The sequence below is a fragment of the Alosa alosa genome, chromosome 17, assembly GCF_017589495.1.
Source record: "Alosa alosa isolate M-15738 ecotype Scorff River chromosome 17, AALO_Geno_1.1, whole genome shotgun sequence".
Taxonomy (NCBI): domain Eukaryota; kingdom Metazoa; phylum Chordata; class Actinopteri; order Clupeiformes; family Clupeidae; genus Alosa; species Alosa alosa.
In genome coordinates, this window is record NC_063205.1 from 12,658,067 (window position 1) to 12,665,698 (window position 7,632).

The 7,632-nt window shown below is 47.0% G+C and overlaps 1 protein-coding gene across 1 annotated transcript in view; it reads left to right on the top strand.

Moving 5' to 3' along the window:
- The first annotated feature begins 6,371 nt into the window (after positions 1-6,371).
- Positions 6,372-7,632, top strand: part of LOC125310933 (leucine-rich repeat neuronal protein 3) — an 18,110-nt gene continuing 16,849 nt past the window's right edge. The window contains exon 1 of the mRNA XM_048268734.1: positions 6,372-6,696. The gene's annotated coding sequence lies outside the window, so the exon portion shown is untranslated. The remainder of the gene's footprint in view (positions 6,697-7,632) is intronic.

Genomic DNA, 7,632 nt, shown 5'->3' on the forward strand with positions numbered 1-7,632 from the left:
TTGATCAGAAATTCCTAACGTTACTTCCTACTTCGCCTAAGCTTTACAAACTGACAATAAATAGTCTCAGCAGTCAGGAAACAATGTATGTGGGATTACCTTAGCTGTAAATACATTTCAGCATTTGTTGACCTTTGCAGGTGTCGCTGCTTCTGTTTATCACAATAAGTTTCGGTTTCGTCTTCCCCTCTCGTCGCTGATTGGCCTGACATTTTTCTTGTCTAAGGGAAACGGTTATGCACTATGGTGTTCCAGACTAGATCTCCCTGAAAGAAGATCTAGATGGGCGGGACCAGGTTAATAAAACCTATCCTCACAGACTGCTATTGGTTATGTCCCTAAACTTCTGCGGGTTGTCTCCCAGGCGGTTGCTATGCCATACCAAGGGCCGCATGGCTATGTGTCCTTCAGAGACATTTTGGCAGGTCATGCTGATCACTTCACAGCAGATGCAAACCAGTCTGTCTGCCTGTCAGCCTACCAGCCTGGTTGTCTGTGTGCATGTGGGTCTGCCTGTGTGTCTGTCTGCCTGCCTGCCTACCTGCCTGGTTGTCTGCCTGTCTGTCTGTCTGTCTGTCTGTCTGCCTGCCTGCTTGTCTGTCTGTCTGTCCTAGTCCTGGTCTGATCCTGTCCTGTTGGCGACTTGCTGGTGCATGGACTTATTATTAGCTTTTGTACACAAAAGCCCACATTGGATTTTAAAGCAGTAGGCCAGAGAGATAGAGAGAGAGAGAGAGAGAGAGAGAGAGAGAGAGATAAAGAGAGAGAGAGGGAGGGAGAGAGATAGAGAGAGATAGAGGAAGAGAGAGATACAGAGAGAGAGGAAGAGAGAGATACAGAAAGGGAGAATAATATGAATATGAGTATGTGTGTATGACCCCTTTCCTCTGTGTGTGTGTGTGTGTGTGTGTGTGTGTGTGTGTGTGTGTGTGTGGTGTGTGTGTGTGTGTGTGTGTGTGTGTGTGTGTGTGTACTCGAAGGTTGCCAGTTCGAAACCCAGCCAGTCACTTGATGACCTTGGTCTGCATTGTCTCAGTCCACCCGGCTGTAAATGGGGCAGTCTACAACTCTCATCCCCTCAGAACCTCAGAAACTGCGTAGAAACACCAGCCCTATTAGCCTCTATGGCTCAGAAAGGATTTACAATAATGATTGGTGAGCCACAAGGACACTAATTAACATACAAATATAGCTGCAAGCAGCAATGAGGGGGCCAAGCAGAATAGGCCGGAGTAGCCACGGTGACAAGATAGAACTCAGCAGACACCCGGGATCAACAGGGCTGAAACAGGGCTGAGTATTGCCACCGCCTCCGCCAGCCAGCCCCCCCCCCACCTAGTCACCCCAGCCCGTCCCACCCCGTCCTGCCCTGCCCTGCCCTTGCACGCACGCATTAGAATTAACTGGATGGAACATGTTGTCATCAGTTTCACATCAAAAAATAAAAGATTGATAAAACACAAGCAACTACAGATCAAAATGCAATATTGCTAATTGCAGCACCCCCTACAGGTCAAAGGTCACCAAATTGTTTGAGCGTCCTCCTAATGGGGTCATGAATATATGTAGTAAGTTTGGTTATGATACATGGCAGGGTTGCTGAGATATGAGCTCACTTCCTGTTTGGCGGCTTCGCCACCAATTTCGATTGGCTGTTACGGGCGAATGCTTTTGTCAATTGTTCCAGAGAGCAATATATTGATAGGTTATGGTCTGAAGATGGTCTGTGCCAATGTTGGTGAAGATCAGATGAAATTTGCGACCTGTGATAACTTTTTGATGTTTTTGATTAAATCTAACATGGCGGCCGAATCAATTACGATGACATCACAAGTTGGCCTGGGTCGGTCTAAGGACCTCCAACAGTATTACCAGACACCACTAGTGCATTTTAATTCCAAACACAACAGCAGCTACAGGCCAAAAGGCATGTTTCTTAATTACAGCGCCCCCTAGAGGTCAAAGGTCACAGATTTATTGAGTGTCCCCCTGATTGGGTCCTGAGTCCATGCACCCAGTTTGGCTTTGATACATGCAAGGGTTGCTGAGATATGACCTCACTTCCTGTTTGGCGGCTTGACCGCAAATTTCGATTGGCTGTTACAGCCAAATGCTTCTGTCAATTCTTCCAGAAAGCAATGCACTGATAAGGCATGGTCTGAAGATGGTCTCTGCCAATTTTGGTGAGGATCCGCTGAAATTTGTGACCTCAAGAAAAACTTGTAATGCGTGTTTTGATTAAATCCAATATGGCGGCCGAATCAATTACGATGACATCACAAGTTGGCTTGGGTCGGCCTAAGGACCTAAAACAGTAGTACCAGACACCACTAGTGCATTTTAATTCTAAGCACAACTGCTGCTACAGGCCAAAAGGCATGTTTCTTAATTACAGCGCCCCCTAGAGGTCAAAGGTCACCAGATTTCTTGAGCCTCCCCCTGATTGGGTCCCGAGTCCATGGACTAAGTTTGGTTATGATAGATGAATGGGTTGCTGAGATATGAGCTCACTTCCTGTTTGGCAGCTTCGCTGCAAATTTCGATTGGCTGTTACGCGCGAACGATTTTAGTTCCGAAGACAAAAAACGATGCATTAATGAGGCATGGTCTGTAGATGATATCTGTGAAGTTTGGTGTCGATCGGACAAAATTTGTGACCTCTGATATGTTTTCTGATATGAAGTGATTTTGATGAAATCCAAAATGGCGGAAAATCCATCATGGCGGAAAATGACGTCATAGGGTGCGTTGAACTCGGTTTGGTCCAAGGATTCCAATGATACCTCATTTTTGACAATCGGGTCAACAGGTCAGAAGTTACGTGCGTGAACGCAAGTCCAACTTTGGCCTGTTGGTGGCGCTAGAGCGCGGGAGGTGCCGACATGAAACTTTGTGACATGAATCATGGGACTGTCCCTAATCAGTGTGCCAAATTTCACAACTTTTCACCAGACGGTTCTATGGGCTGCGATTGACTTCAATGGCAGAATAATAATAATAGGGAAGAAAACGTAGAAACACAATGGGTGCTTTCGCAGCTTCGCTGCTTGGCCCCCAATAATCAACATACACGGCCTGTCCTGGAGAAATAATACATTTACATATCTTTACTGTGTTTGTGTCTGTATTTTTAGCAAGTTTATGTAATTCTCGAGAGGTTTCAATTTCTTCCTCCACTCCGAGTTTCAGGTGTTATTCTGGACGGCGCCTGCAGTGCTATGCGTTGACACCCCAATGCCACATTTTTTTTAGCATTCATTTTCAGTGATTCATCAACGAATCACCTACTGAGTCAATTCACGGTCTCAACCCATTTGCATAATGATCAAGTATTAATTTTTTTAATACGCTATAATGAAGGGTGATGAGGATCGACTGTGTGAAGCCCTGCCTGCCTGTCTGCCTACTGAAGAGAAAAAGGGATAAAAGAGGAGCGGTTTTTAAAAGGGAGGCACAGACGTCTGGGAAATAGGAGGAATATTGAGAGGAGGAGAGGTGTTGGGGAGCAGGCGGCCACTTTAGGTTATGAGCCAAACAAAGCCCACCTGTTCAGAGAGATTTAAGAGCAGATTTTTTAAGATATTGGATAGAGAGAGAGGGATACACACACCCACACATACAGTACACACACACACACACACAAACACACACCAACACACACACACACACCAACACACACACACACACACACACACACACACACACACACACACACTCACACACACACACACTTCACATGCATATGTCACCACACATGCATACATATTCACATACATATTCACAGCACCAACACACACACACACACACACACACACACACACACACTTCACATGCATATGTCACCACACATGCATACATATTCACATACATATTCACAGCACCAACACATGAACATACACACAGACACACACACACACACACACACACACACACACACACACACACACACACACACAAACATATTCACAGCACCAACACATGAGCATACACACAGAAACACATACATACACACACACCAGCAGAAAACGCACACACTACTAATCACACTGACAGGCCTGCATGGCATTGTCTACTACCATCACACTAATATGAGACGATCCCAACCACACGGTACGTAAATGGCCATCAGGCCTCTTGTCCACTGGACTGTTTCAGAATAATGGTGAAATTTTAGTGTATGGGACCGAATTTGAATGATGTGCCAAGTGAAATCTTCAGTCTAGCTGCAGTAAAGCTAATCTAATAAATAGGCAAAGTCAATTTGCTAATTTAACACCATGGGTAAGACCCTAACCACATTAACATATTACAGTAACACATTAACTACTGTAACTAATGAGTCAGCCCATTGCTACCACATGCCATATGCTACCACACACCACATCAAAAGCTATAATTCATGCACCAGAACGTTGCTTGATGACGGACACTGCAATTTACCATCCATTTAAATCAGAGCCCTTTGTGCTTGAGAGGCTAAGCAGTGCATACGTTTGTTCTTATAACAAGCTGACGGATCTGCAGATGCTGTGCGCTACTGCCACCCCTTTGCTGTCTGCCATCCTTTTGAAATCAGGTTCCTCTGTAGTGTGACAGGTTCACAATGGTGCCTAAGCAATGCCTCAGGACATCCCAACAGTTCCCCGTCATCTCTATTCCTGGAACAGACAAAGGTGCCGGGAATATAGTTCTCCTTTACGTGGTTCCCCTTTGTGTTTAAGGCAAAAAGAATGACCAATCTGATAGCTCTCTCCTTCATAGTCTCTTTTTTTTTCTTCTTCTTTCGCATAAAATATATTTCAGGGAGAGGCAACATTCATGTTCAAAGCTACTTGAGAAAGAGTTACACTGTCTCGCATTGAGACTCTTTAAACACTGAGTTTAAACTTCTGCAAAAATGATGTAATGCAAATGTAAGCCAAGCCAGACTCTGCATCTCTCACGACTGCTCAAGGCCCTGATGCAGGATGCCCAGCCCAGCGGGAGTCACGGCTCTCTAAACGATGCCCTCCTGCAAAAACAACAAGGTTCCACTCCTTTATGTCCACAGTAAAGACCTTTACAGCCTCGAAACTGGACTTCATAAATCCTCCTGCCCTCCCTGGGCAGTGTACTACTCTAATGCCATGCAGATGACCGACCCCTGCCCCACCTCCACCCCCAAGACACACACACACACCTCCGTCGGAAGGAAATGCGACTGCTGATGTTTTTTTTTTTTTTAAGTCTGGAGCATAGCCTCCCGAACACTCCCTGGCCGTGACTCTCCATAAACACTGGCTGGGCAGGGTGCAGGTGATGACAGGAGGGCACTGAATAATTCCCCTAATAAACCCCCCCCCCTCCCCTCCCCTCCATACCTGCCCCGGCGGCAACCTGCACGGCCCACGCGCTGATTTACGGCCGCTGCCTCCGCTCGCATCTTTCACAAGGTGCAAAACTGTCTCTAATGCGCGGTGACGAGACATGACTGCCAGGTTCACCTACTGGGGCATTTTTATGATGAATTATTCTCCGTCACACTATACCAGCCAGGAAAAATGTTCCTGCCCACGTGGGGGTTGGTGGCAATTGGGCTGGGCACTGAAGGTCCTGGGCATGGACGGTAAAACAGAAGGACTTATGAGAGGGGTGGCAGTATCCTTTGCCATCAGGTACACCTGTGCATCTGGGCACAGAAAGCAGGCCAGCAGTGCAGAGAGAAATGCTGGCTGCCTTTTGCAATGCGCTTCTGTCACGGATCACAAAACGCCATGAATTCCAAAATGGCCTTGGTTCGGAGGAGAGACGCAAAGTGCAGAGCACGAGTGTTGTCTCTCTCAATGCACTCCTCAATGCCTTCATTTCACATAGCCATTATACCCAAATGTATGCACATAAATAAATGAAGTGTGGCTCTATTTTGTTGGCAGTTATCCAGTAATGTGTCCCACGCTTGTACCATTTGTTGTGAAGAAATTACTTTCTTGAGCGGCACCACCTCTATTTAGCTCTTTAAAACACTGGATAACCCCTTCCGACCCCCGGAGCTTCAGTTTGTTAAACAACATCTTTAAACTCCCCGTGGGACCGCACAGGAGCGCAGCCACTAATGGGAACAGATATCCATTTTCTTGCACACCAACACTTTCCTCCCCCTCTCTACCCTCTCTCTTTCTCTCTCCGTCTCTCTACCCCTCCACCTCCCCTCCCTCATCCTGCTTCCCTCCCTCATTGCTCCCAGGAGCCGAAGGCAGCGAGGATGATGAACGGCGAGGTTCAGCCAATGAGACGCTGGATGCTGCGAGCGCTTCGCTCTTAGCTGTGACGCCATTGGCTGTCGGGCGAGGAGACGGGCTTATTCGGATATTAATGACTGCTGAGCAGACACCAGCATGTCAATGTGACAGCTGGTCGGGTGGGGAGATGCGCCTTTAGCAACCGCAAAGGAGAGGGCAAAGGGGGATTACAGAGGCTCTACAACAACAGCGTTCCACTGGCGGACTATCTGCGTGTTTGTTCCAGAGACCGGAGACTCGGGAGCGCTGAGGAGTCGCGTTCCTGTCTGTCTCAGAACTGCGTAAAAACGAGGATCAGGCGCGTTTGAGTTCACGTATTGCGCGCTCACTCTCTTTCTCTCTGCCAGGGCTGGTGTGCCGGCAGGGCATTAACGGAATAGGCTACATTTCGCTCCATTGGCTGATGAGACGAATGCGGGTAAGTTTTTATTTTCTCCCTATTTTTGCCATGTGGAAGGGATCAGTAATTGCCTACAAACCTTCTGTTTTGTGAACGAGTCCATAACTTAGAAGAGCGATTGTGTAAATTCCAAGGCAAACATAGATACACCGTTACGTTTAAAAACGAAATATCTGTTTTGTAAGCGCTACATAATAAGGCTGGGCCACGTTTATTTCCAACCTAACGTGAAGTATCAGACGACACAAGCGTGTATTGATCTTATTGTAAACCTCGGCGATTGGGAAGCTTTTGTAGTCTGCGCAACCCCACCATATACATAAAGAATTGATTATTTCGAACGTAAGATGTGTCGTATTGGTCGAAAAATGAACTATATTTACAGAATTTAGACGTGAACGTCCACAGCTTTTCTGCAATCTCATAATAGCGCTCACACTGAGGAGAGGCGCGCGGGTCCTGTTGCTGATGCGGCGTGTGAACGCACACAAGGCACGTCCGCTGGACTGAACCTCTCTCTCGCTCTCCCTCTCTCTCGCATTCTCACCGATTATTCACCCTGTTGCAATTCGGAGAGGTCGCCCCTGTCCATCTTGACGTGGAATGGGAAGATCTCCTACGTACCTACGCACTCCCACGTACTATTCCGTCTCCCGAACGGTGCGTTGCATCCCTCCTCGCCTCTGTCGTAATTAACACTGACACGTCGAGGCATCTTTAATGCGGACTACATGCAGCCAGAATCACTTATCCATATGCAGGAGTCTGCCAGCTTTCACCTTTGCACCACAGCTAAGACAAGCATCACCTCATACCTGCATTCTGGCATTCACCTTCATGTTAATATGCAAACTAGCCAACGCCGTTTTTTGTTGGAATGCTTAAATTACCAGGTATGCAAGTGTTTACATGCGTCTTTCTGGAGTCAAGGGTAAACTAGCTGTTATGTCACGT